Source organism: Macaca nemestrina, chromosome 3, assembly GCF_043159975.1.
Source record: "Macaca nemestrina isolate mMacNem1 chromosome 3, mMacNem.hap1, whole genome shotgun sequence".
Taxonomy (NCBI): domain Eukaryota; kingdom Metazoa; phylum Chordata; class Mammalia; order Primates; family Cercopithecidae; genus Macaca; species Macaca nemestrina.
This window is the reverse complement of record NC_092127.1, coordinates 81,468,269-81,480,941: the sequence shown is the minus strand read 5'-3', so window position 1 is coordinate 81,480,941 and position 12,673 is coordinate 81,468,269. Positions and strand designations below refer to the sequence as shown.

Below are 12,673 nucleotides of genomic sequence, written 5' to 3'. Positions count from 1 at the left end.
GTTTCATAGGAGGTTCACTTATCGGCTCCCTAAATAAACTTCATTTTGAAAAATTATGATGCTAGAGCTTTCGGGTCATGTACATTTTAAACTCTGGTTTCAAAAAAGAAAAACTTATCACTTGCATAAAGTGCTTGTTCTTGAAGGCAAAGAAAAAGAAGACAGCAGCTTGCTGGATGGCTCTGCCTAACTGTTTGGAAAAAAACCAGACAAATTAAAGTCCTTTCTTTCCCCAGAATGCCAAACTGTCTGAAATCCAGAAGTCTGCTTGCATTCCTTCTGAAATTGCAATTTGAAAGCAAGGTCCCTGGGTACCTCTTGTCCTGAAGCTATTTCACACTCCATCTGCCCTGCATGCCACAAGCATTTGTTCATCACACGAAATGGGAGTTTCCGCTTCCACATGGTGATGGTTCCACTCCACCCTGGCTACGGAAAACACATTTTCCTCTGCCTCATACTTACATTTCTATCTCTGGCACATAAGGATTTTAACTTTTTATCAGAATGTAGGTTCAAGGAGTTGACTCAAGAGTCACCATAATCAAATCATACTTTTCACAAGTACATCTTCATTCAAATGGACACTATTTTACAGAAATAACTAAATTTAAAAAAAAAAAACTGAAGAATTTCTGGAATGGGCTAAAATTATCTCTGAACTTCACCTGTGAGTAATCAGGAATCTGCCAGTAGCAGGAAAGGCTACTAAATATGGGACCTTAGGTTTTCACTACAAATAAATTCTAATTTGGGCCATTTCATTATACTAGTTAACCAATCTTCTATGGCACCTGGAAAAAGGAATACAAGTATGTTTGCTTTTTTCCTTCTCAAAACCACTTGGTTACAGATTCTTATAATCTACAGCAGACAGAATGCTAGCTCTTAAAAGAGAAGAGGTTAGAACAGCAAGGAGGGGGAAAAAAACCCAAATGAGCAGAATATGTGAAACCCTTCATAGCATACTAACCACATGTGGCCAGCATCTTGACTAACTCCAAAGTGGAAATGACTCTCGGCCACTTGTTGAAGATTTTAAATCTTTACAACCATCTGCTGTTTCTTACTCCACATACATGGCCATCACAGCCACCATTACAAGTTGCTCACATGGACAAGAGCTAGGGTCAGCAGATGGCCCTTCATGCGTATCTTTTCAAGGTTCATATTCAATTAGACCAACTTTTTAAAAGTGCTAACTAGGCAACAAGCAATTCAGAGAAGCAAAAGGGAATTTCTTCTTTGATAGGATGAAAAATAATAGTGGTAACTTATAAGTGAATCTATTTTGAGTCTAATTAACTTTTTAATCTAACTTGAAAGTGGGTTACATCAAACACAGTATACATCAAAACACTAAGCATTTTTAAGACTGGGGTTAAAAATTCTCTTCAAAATCAGATAAACATTTACAGCTTTCTTTTTAGGGACTAAAAAGCACTGTTTGATATCATACATGACAAATTTAACAATTTTCATTTTCAAACCAAAGACCAACTGAAAGACATGAAAAATTGAATTATCTAAAATCTAATTAATAAAAGCCACTCATTTGTCATGTTTTCCTCCCCACACTCCAGTCTTCTACATAAAGGCCAGAGTGCAGCACCTATTAAATATTCAGCCAAATGGACTTCCAGGGCTGTCCTAAAGTGTACTGCAAAATCAACTCAATTTCTCAACAAAGATGATTTTTGCCATCCTCTTCCCCTTCCCCAGGGCAAACATCCCACAATGCATAGGACAGCCTCTCCAGAACAAAGCATTATCTGGCCCAAAAGGCCAATACTCCTGAGATTGAGAAACCCTGCTAATGGGTATAATAAGAAAGCAAGCTTGGGTTGATAGTTTTATAAAATATAAATTACACCCTCGCCCTAAAGGGGCAGAAAAGAAAAATGAAATCTCAAAGTCACAGGAAAAAAGAAAAGCAGGTAACAGAACAAAACATCACTATATAAGACATAGAGCTTTATAGTTATTTCCTCCTAGACCTCTTTACGGTAAGAAAGAAGGTCAATGACTGGACACAGCTCAGGTCTACAGCCTAAGGCAACATCATGTCCGGATCTCAGTGGCATCTGATGGTACAGACACAGAAAAACTATACTCTGTGTTTTTAAGAGGAGTGGGAAGAAATGGGACAAGGAGATGGATGCTACCTGCCCACAGTGATACCTAAGGACATGAGTGTGTGATGAGGAAGCCTTTTCCAGAGTAGGGGGGAGCCTTCATAAACTTCTTTATTCAACTACAACCAGTGAGACTTATGGCATAGTATGGTACCAGATACTGACAAAGAGCCATTAAAATGATTACAAAGAACTTCTAGTAGCATGGAACAATGCTCATGAAAAGTAAATTAAAAAGCAGGACATAAAACTCTATTATATTATAAACTCAACTATGCACAACTGTGTTAGATGAATGTATAAAGAGAATAAAAGCAAACCACACAAAAAGTATTGGTGACATAGGTGTTATTTTTCTCTTTTTAAATGCTCTCATAATTTTTCTCAAACATATTTTCAACTGGTTGACCTCTTAGGGAGCACTTATTCCATTTACCGCTTATTCACCCAAGAATGCACTGAAATCAGGGCACCCCACTTAGCCACAAAGAAGAAACTTTCTAGGAAGAGAGGTTTTTCAGAGTGAGCACAAATGACTGGGACCTATTTTCCTTCCACTGGAGGACAAGGGTACCTGTATGGGGAGACCTGGACTGCTCTACATAAGCACTAGGGAAAATACTCTTTCGGGAACTGTCTCATTTGCTCTTTTTACTTTTCTTTGGTACTGATACTTTACAAGAGTGGTCAAACCTGCTCAGGGCTTTAGAGAGAGAGAAAATGACCTTTGTCCTGCTTTGGGTTCAAAGCTACTTTGGCTTCCTGGCATTTAAAAAAATGTCTTCAACGTAGTCGATTCCAGCTCATTAGAATTCTACACTGGGGGCAAAGCCCAAGAGTACTGCTCTGTTTCAATTGCTGTTTACTGCTCCATGCATATCTCCCCTTCTCCCTCCCTTCTTTCTCCCAGATACTATGGTTGATTAAAAGCAGCATATGGGTATTGCTGGGTTTTATACCAAAAATATCATAATAACATCTCTTTAATGGTGTCATCTGTCATTCCTAGTATTAACCACTAAGGGTAAAAAAATCACTTCTATTTTGTTTCCAGAAAATGTAAGCTTCTCACCTCTCTAGAATGGTTTCAAGAGAGGGGCTATTGAAAGGATAAAACAAATAATGCATATTTCCATGTCATCTGTTTCATTATTGATTAAAGAAAGTTTGCCATCTTCTATTGTTAGATAAAATATTCTGAAGAGAGCAAAATACAAAAAATCTTTTATTAACTGCTTTACGAAATGTAGAAGCAGACTCTTGCCATCCGAACACGTTTGGAATCAAAAGATTTGCTGTACAGAAAACTTAAAATTGTACACAATAACAATGGTGTGTGAAACACGAACTCTTCACTAATTCCATCACACTTTCATACCTACAGTTCTTTCTGTTAAAACTCTGCCCATTACCTGTGGAATTACAAAGGAGGACACTGAACTAAAGTGCTTGTCTGTTTTGAAAGGGGGGAGGTGAGTAGATTTATGTATTTGATAAGAAAAAACAAAACAGCCTTCATTTAATATAACAGTTACACTACAAGTCCTACTGACTGTGCCTCCTGAAGATGCTTCGAAGTCAAGCCACTTCCTTCAATTTGCCCACTGCAACCCACCCATATGATACTGATACATGCCTACACACTCACCTCCCTGTCTTTCTTTCTCTTTTCTAAACTCCTAGGTCACTTTTATAACTTTTATGTTCCATGTGGATACTTTCACACTTGTCCTTGGTTTTACAAACACTACAAGTATGGTGATTTTATAACCTATATCTGGTAATTCTAACGTGAAGCCTCTGCAGGTCTGCTTCTGCTGACTATAGTTTCCATTTTTTTCTTGCTTATGGTACTTTGTTTCCTTGAATCCTTTGTCATTTTTGACTAAAACTGTTCATTAAGTATATATAAACATTAATAGGAGGAAGTCGAGACCTAGGACGCTGATGTGCTGCTCTAAGAAGAGTTTATGTTTGCTTCTGTTGAATGCTTACAGGCCTGCCTAGTCAAGAACCACAAAAAACTAACTTCATGACTTGAGGGTTTTTTGTTTGTTTTAATATCACCCAGGTAATGTAAGTTTGGCCCATATGAGGAGAGATTCCAGCTTTCGAGCTTAAAGCAGAATGTCCTGCTCACAGTCTCCTAGAACAGGGGAAGGAATCGGGTTCACTTCAGGTTCTCCCTTACACTTAATTAAGGTAGGAGGGAGTCTCAACTGAATGGGAGTGTCTCCTGTTGGGCTCTCCACCTTGATCATGACCAGAGTTGTATTTTCTGTCCCCATCCATACTACGAGGCATTGAAAATCAATACTCTCAAGTTTGCTAGGTTTAACAGGGCAAAAGCAGCTTCAGCACTCAGCTTATCTGACTTTTCAGCATTCACTTACTGGTTTTGGCCTCACAGTTCTTATCATCATCTTGTCAGATCCACAATACTTTTATGAAAATGTTTTATTTAATTCAGCATTTTTAATTTCTTCAGAAAGGCAATCTGTAAATCTAACCTACCTCTTTACCAGAAACCTGAATTTTTAATAACCAATCCACAGTCACACCACAGCCAACAGACACATGAAAAAATGCTCATCATCACTGGCCATCAGAGAAATGCAAATCAAAACCACAATGAGATACCATCTCACACCAGTTAGAATGGCAATCATTAAAAAGTCAGGAAACAACAGGTGCTGGAGACGATGTGGAGAAATAGGAACACTTTTACACTGTTGGTGGGATTGTAAACTAGTTCAACCATTATGGAAAACAGAATGGCAATTCCTCAAGGATCTAGAACTAGATGTACCATATGACCCAGCCATCCCATTACTGGGTATATACCCAAAGGATTATAAATCATGCTGCTATAAAGACACATGCACACGTATGTTTATTGCGGCACTATTCACAATAGCAAAGACTTGGAATCAACCCAAACGTCCATCAGTGACAGACTGGATTAAGAAAATGTGGCACATATACACCATGGAATACTATGCAGCCATCAAAAAGGATGAGTTTGTGTCCTTTGTAGGGACATGGATGCAGCTGGAAACCATCATTCTTAGCAAACTATCACAAGAACAGAAAACCAAACACCTCATGTTCTCACTCATAGGTGGGAACTGAACAATGAGATCACTTGGACTCGGGAAGGGGAACATCACACACCAGGGCCTATCATGGGGAGGGGGGAGCGGGGAGGGATTGCATTGGGAGTTATACCTGATGTAAATGACGAGTTGATGGGTGCTGACGAGTTGATGGGTTCAGCACAGCAACATGGCACAAGTATACATATGTAACAAACCTGCACGTTATGCACATGTACCCTAGAACTTAAAGTATAATAATAAAAAATAATTAAAAAAAAAAATTCTTATCAACTCCAGCTCCTACCTTTCAAGAACTGCCTTATCTGGGCCCCGAATATCTCATCATCCTCCTTTGACTCTGTTCTACCTCACTCAGTTCAACCCTCTATGATCCTTCTCACCCAGACCTTGACATGCACAGATCCTTTTGTCCAGAATACTATTATTCCCTTCTTCATCAAAGGAGTGCCGACTCATCTTCTGGAGCTCAGCACAAACATCACTTACTCCAGGAACCTATCCCCGGTACCTCAGACTTACTCAAACAAGTGCTGAGTTTTCCAAAGTCCTCTGCCAAGTACTTACCATCCTTAACTGTGTGGTCAGTGGTTTACTATCTGTCTTCTTTCCTAGAATTTAAGTTCCATAAGGGCGATGACAATATCTGCCTGTTTCCAACTATAATGCCTACAACCTAGCAATGGCTTGCAAATAGTAAAGGCTCCAGAAGAAGTTAATAAATGAATAATGCAAAGTGAAGTCAAAGTTTTTACTAATTTCAATAGAATATATTGACCTCAATACAAGATCTAGTATATGTAAAATATATAATTTGCTTTTCAAAAATATACATAGTTATACTATACCTAATTATAATTCAAATGCATACTAGAAGACAACATGATAAGAGTTTAAACTAGGTCTTATCTATTAATGATCATGAAGCAACTCCCTACAATAAAGTATGTGCAAAATTGACAAATACAGGATGAGACTCATTGGTAAATTCATGCAGTTATAGTCGGACTCTACATGTATTCAGAAGAAACATCAAAATTAATAAAAACAAAGCATTTTATGATCGTTTCCCAATACTCTAACAGAAATACTTGTGTATTGCAAAGACTGTGGCAAGAAAGGGAAAGGAAAGCATTCACACAAGAAATATTTCAGTGGTCAACCTGATAAGACTTGGCTATGAAGAGTGAGGGAAAAGGATAAAGGACTTGAAGGTTCTATATAGTGCGAATAAGAAGTAACTAAAGAAATGTAGGATTTGGGGATATTATGAGGGTAAAGGTAAAGCTGGTTTTGGTCATTTTAAGGAATGGCCAAAGAAGAAATAAATTTAAAAAGAAATCAAAGAAGCAAGAAATTTAAGTAGAAATGTTCACTAGTGTGGCAGGCAGAATTCTAACATGGCCCCAATGACCTTTGCCCCCAGTGTTATTACCATCCTATGTTATCGCATGGCAAAAGAGATTTTGCATATATAATTAAAGTTACTCATCAGTTGACCTTAAGATAGCAAAATTATCTGGGTGGCCCTAAGCTAATCACTCAAATTTTCCTGTCTTGTAGCAGAAGGGAAGTCAGAGAGACATGAGGCATGACAGGGATGCAACATGAGGGAGGATCTACTGCTGAGAGGGAGGGGTCCACAAAAAAAGACCAAAAGTAGCCTCTAGGAGCAGACAGCAATCCTCAGCCAATAGCCAGTAAGAAGATAAGGACTTCAGTTCTGTAACTAGAAGGAACTGAACTCTGCTAATATCAAGGTTCAACTTGACAGTGGATTCTTTTCAGAGCCTTCAGATAAGAACCCAAGCTGGTCAGAGAACCCTGTCAAGCACACCCAGTCTTCTGCCCTAAAGAACCATGCATGAGGTAATAAATGGGTGTTATTTTTAGTGGTGCTTTGTTATACAACAAAAAACTAGAATGACTGGGAAACACTGATGTACAGGTTTAAAAATCACCCCCACAGAAACCACAGGAACAGATGAGCTCTCCCATGGAAAGTATATCTGAAAAAGCCTCGAAGGATGCCTACAGTCAGTGTTTTTTAAAAATGACACTAATAGTACATGATTTAAAGTATACTCTGGCATCAAACACGAAAGAAATACTGTATTGAAAATGTGGAAATAACCAGACAACAGGCATTTATGTCCACCTACCCAGTCATTTACAAATTTCCACAAGGCACTCTCACTTGTGTGTACTCTGCTTTTTGAGTTTACTATTTCACTAATCTGAATAATTCTGTATCTATCTACCCTAATACAAAGACTTACTTTATAATAGAGGAAAAAAATATAAATAATTGAATTACCTCTAAAAGTTTATTTGCAATATCTGAAAGACTGGACTTTAATCTTGTAGTTCTAAAACTAAATTTCCTTTAGTCCCTATTACAACTAATTTGAACCTCCTTAACTTTCTAAATATAAACAGATGATTTTTGTCATAATTCCTATTAACAATGTTTTGCCTGAAATCTTCATGAAGTTTGTTTCTTTTCTCCTAAGACTTGTCTTACATTGGTATTGAATCAAATAAAAAACAAAACAAATTCATTAATTACATAAAAGCTGGCGCTAAGTAACATCCATTAATCAAACAAAAGACAACCTCATCTGTGCATAATTAATAACTCTTTTCTCACTACATCAAAGGCTATCGCCTTTCCACAAAATTTTAATCACTTTCCAACGTATTACCATCAACTTAATTACTTTTGAACACAAACACAAAAAGTTAGAAAACTAAGGCAGTTTTAAAGCTTCCCCAGTTATTACCTATTAAGATTTGGTAACTCCCCAAAAATTCCAAGAAAATGAGCCACTCATGCAACTAATATAGAATTCATCTTTGGAAAATCTTATGAGACTGATGTAATTATTTAGCTTCTGAATGATTAAAAGAGAAACTTAAAGCAATACTACACAGTTATTTAACCAAATATCAAAGTTATCAAAGGCTTACCAGCACATCAGTCAACTACATACAGATGGGGTTTAGGGTCCTGCGTATGATTAAACCAACTGATCATGCAGAGACCACAGTAATGAAACATTTCGGCACAAGTAAGTGTAAAAAAAAGCTCTACTCTTTTTAGTTTGGTTTTGTTTTCATAACTCATCAAAATGGATATTCATCTAAGTTTTAAGCATTTAGCCACTAGCAGAATAATTTTATTTCTCTCTCCTTTCTCTCCCTTGCCACTATATTAGCAACTTAAGGAAGTTAATCCTAACTCTCAGAAAAGATTGTGTTCATAATCCCTTATACAAAAACTAAATAAATTTTATGCTAGGTGAGAAGCAAAAGGTTTCTGGGCCCAGCATTTCACCTGACATTGTATGTTTTATAGATCTGTAGGAAGGCACTTCTACCCTTTTTTAGTGGTTTTAGGGTAGGGAGCTTTTAAAAGAACTACAAATTATAAGGCCTCTCCCCAGACTAAGTAAATCAGCACTTTTGACAATGGCCTACCATAAAAGGGCAGAACTGTACCCAAAACTTTTTTACTTCCCTTAATAATCAATTTATATTTTAAAGTTTTAATCCCTTTTGTGGTAAAACAGTTCAAAGTTTATTATAATTTATTTTTATTCTTTTTTTTTTTTTCTTAAAAAAATTTTAAGGCATCCTTTGGTAGAAAAGGCCCATTGGTAGAAAAAATCCTTTTACAACTCTCAGCACACCACTTTTACAGTTGCACTTTTTAGACAGTGAAATCATACTAGGTGTACATATATAGTATATATGCCATACATATACATATACATATTTCTTTTAAAGGCAAAAAAACTCCACGATTTAGAACTATTTCTAAATGTTTACAAACCTAATTTTGTACAAGGGTAAAAATGTTCTAGTTTGTTGCAAATTTTTCTCTTGGTGTGGTTCAGAAGTATACTAGAATCTGGGCCACATTTCAGATCTTCAGAAAATATAAACTAGAATATCTCCTGTCTTGAATTATATAGGGAACAGTCAGGAGTCCTTTTACACTTGCCTGCCCCAGTTAGGAAAGCCTTTTCTGTTCATTCACTCTCATAAGACTTTCCTGTATTTTAGCTACAGTTCACCTCTCAGAAAAGTCTGCTATTATCTAAAAGTATGCATTGTCTCCAGAATTATTTCTGTCATTAATGAGAAACCTAACATTCCCCAATTTCCACTGGTAATAATAGTACTTCTTTCTCCAGACAACTTATCATTTATTTCAAATAAATCAAATGACAACAAACTTTACATCCATTTTAGAAACAAGAGAATGTTGTTTTAATTTTTTAAAGGTTTCTTTTTCTCTTCTGTCTCCATTATTACAAAATGAGCCACACAAATGAGGGCACAGGGTCTGGGCTGCATTATTCCTAAATGGGGAACCAACTATGAAGTATCACGGCAAAGGATGGCAGCTTTCAGATTAATGGTTACTAGGCCATAGTCAATTTCCAATTAGTTCATATCAGTAGAGCTGACACTGATAAAAATGTAAATTAAAAAAATTACCTGTTTTGCTTGCTGAATTATCTGTTTGCTTGCTGAATGTGGATTGTGATTTGTACTAAAAGAGCAGGTATACTAAATAAAGGTCAAGCACTAAACAATTCATATGTACAAGTACCTACTAAGGTATAAAAATGACTAGGTGCTCTAGATAATGCAAAGAGCTATACCTTTTGGGCTAAGAGTGAATCACCCTGTCCACTGCCTTTATTCCAGAGACATGGAAACAGGGCAGAGAAGACAGGACTCTCAAGTCACATAGCAAGGACAGAGCTACCTACCTGTCACACTACCACTTTAAACTTACAGAGTGTACTACCTATAGATGAAAGTTAATACAATTCTGTCAAAGAGAGACAGATACAACGGGTCTCCAAAAGGTTCATGGAAAATGTTCATCATGAAAAAAAGCTATGCATGTATTTCAATTTTTCACCAAAATAAACTCACACTAACTGATTATAACATGTCTGAACGGGATCCAGTTTGAGGCACTAGGAAGGATAAGACATCAGTTTGAAAAGAGCCCCTATCAGGGCAATATGAATTCTGCTAAAACTGAAGCAAGAACAAACATCAACTTTATAGTGAAGCTTGGGTAAAAGAATGGTGAAATCATGCTTCAGGAAAAGTTTATGGGGATAATGTCCCAAAGAAATCAGCAGTTTACATTTAAGAAGAGACAAAATGATGTTGGAGATGATGCCCATAGTGGCAGACCACATAAATTTTCCAGGAAGAAGTTAATCTTGTCCATACGCAAGACCAACAACTAACAGTAGAAACAAAAGCCAACACCATAGACATCTCGATTGGTGTGGCTTACACGATTCTGACTGTAAAATTAAAGTTAAATTAAAGTTAAAATTAAAGTTAAGCAAACTTTCCACTTGACTGGTGCCAAACCCAGATCAGCTGCAGAAGATCCTGGTAAGAATTGAGGGAGGAGACCAAACGTGGCTTTACGAGTACAATCCTGAAAATAAAGCACAACCAAGCAATAACTACCAAGAGGCAGAAGTGGTCCAGTCGAAGCAAAAGTGAACCAGTCAAGAGCACAGGTCGTGGAAACAGTTTTTTGGGATGCTCAAGGCATTTTGCTTGTTGACTTTCTGGAGGGCCAAAGAACAATAACATCTACTTATTATGAGAATGTTTTGAGAAAGTTAGCCAAAGCTTTAGCAGAAAAATGCCCAGGAAAGCTTCACCAGAGAGTCCTTCTCCACCATGGCAATGCTCCTGCTCATTCCTCTCATCAAACAAGGGCAATTTTACAGGAATTTCAACGGGACACTATTAGGCATCCATCTCTAAGGTCCTAATTTGGCTCTTTCTGGCTTCATTTCCTAATCTTAAAAAATCTTTAAGGGGCATCCATTTTTCTTCAGTCAAAAAAGACTACATTGACATGGTTAAATTCCCAGGACGCTTGGTTCTTTTTTATCCCTAGTCTCCAGATCTCCAGATACCCTCCTCCTTCAGGAATGGATGAAATGACTGGTATCATCACTCACAAAAGTGTCCTGATCTTGATGGAGCTTATGTTGAGAAATAAGGTTTACATTTTTTAGTTGTATGTTTTAATTTCATTTTCCATAAACTTTTTGAAGTCCCCTCACGTATGTTTGATATAGTTTGGCTCTGTGTCCCCAACCAAATTCCATCTTGAATTGTAATCCCCACGTCAGGGGAGGAACCTGGTGGAAGGTGATTAGCTTATGGGGGCAGTTTCCCCCATGCTGTTCTCATGATAGTGAGTTCTCATGGATCTGATGGTTTAGAAGTGTGGCACTTCCCCGCTTTGTTCTCTTTCCTGGGGCCATGTAAATTGTGCTTTGCTTCCCCTTTACCTCCCCAGCCATGCAGAACTGTGACTCAATTAAACCTCTTTTCTTTATAAATTATCCAGTCTCATGTAGTTTTTTATAATACTGTGAAAATGGACAAATACAATGTTCAATACTACCAATAATTTGTACTAAAAGCTTGGGGTTTTTTGCTCTTCCTAAGATCTTTGAAGACAGAAGTTGTGCTGTTAATGATTAAGAGCACAGACTCTACAACCAGACTGCCTGGCTTCATATGCTGAGCTACCATTTACTAGTCCTGTGACCTTATACAAGCTATTTGGCCTTTGTATGCCTCAGGATACTCACCTATAAAATGGAGGTAACAGCACCTACTTTAGAGATTGTTACAGAATATACAAGTTGAGCACTCCAATCCAGAATCCAAAATACTCCAAAATCTGAAAATTTATGAGCACCAACAGGACAAAAGTGGAAAATTCCATCTCTGACACCTTTGCTTTCTGATGGCTCAATGTACACAAATTGTTTCACACACAAAATTATGTAAAATACTGTATAAAATTACCTCCAGGCTATACATATAAGGGTATATTTGAAACATAAATGAATTTCATGTTTAGAATTGAGTCCCATCCCCAAGGTACCTCATTCAAATATTCAAATATTTCAAAATCTGAAGGAATCCAAAATCAAAACCACTTCTGGCCCCAAGCATTTCATACAAGAGATACACAACTTGTAAACAATTTAATACTCATAAATAATTAGGACACTGCCTGTCACATAGTGATTGCACAAATATTAGCTAAACTCTCTCTCTATACATAGATTCCCTGGGCTTACCAGAGTAATCATCACTAAGTCCTCAAACTACTTATGCTCAGTAAGCTACAGCAGACACAGTAGGCAGAGAAATAACAATACTGTCCTTACAGACTTCAAAACAAAATTCCTGAAACCATGAAACTAGATTCAAGTTTTATTTCTACTTCTAATTTCCAGAATATTGGGAAATTAGTTTCTGGGTTTACCTTTCTCTGACATGGGTACAACAAAGCCTGTCATCAGTACAGTTGTAAAGATTAGACAACAAGCTAAATCCCTGGGT

At 37.1% G+C, this 12,673-nt stretch overlaps 1 protein-coding gene across 2 annotated transcripts in view; it reads right to left on the bottom strand.

The window, feature by feature from the left end:
* LOC105486294 (3'-phosphoadenosine 5'-phosphosulfate synthase 1) overlaps positions 1-12,673 on the bottom strand; it is a 103,929-nt gene that overhangs the window by 5,304 nt on the left and 85,952 nt on the right. The gene's annotated exons all lie outside the window — the stretch shown is intronic.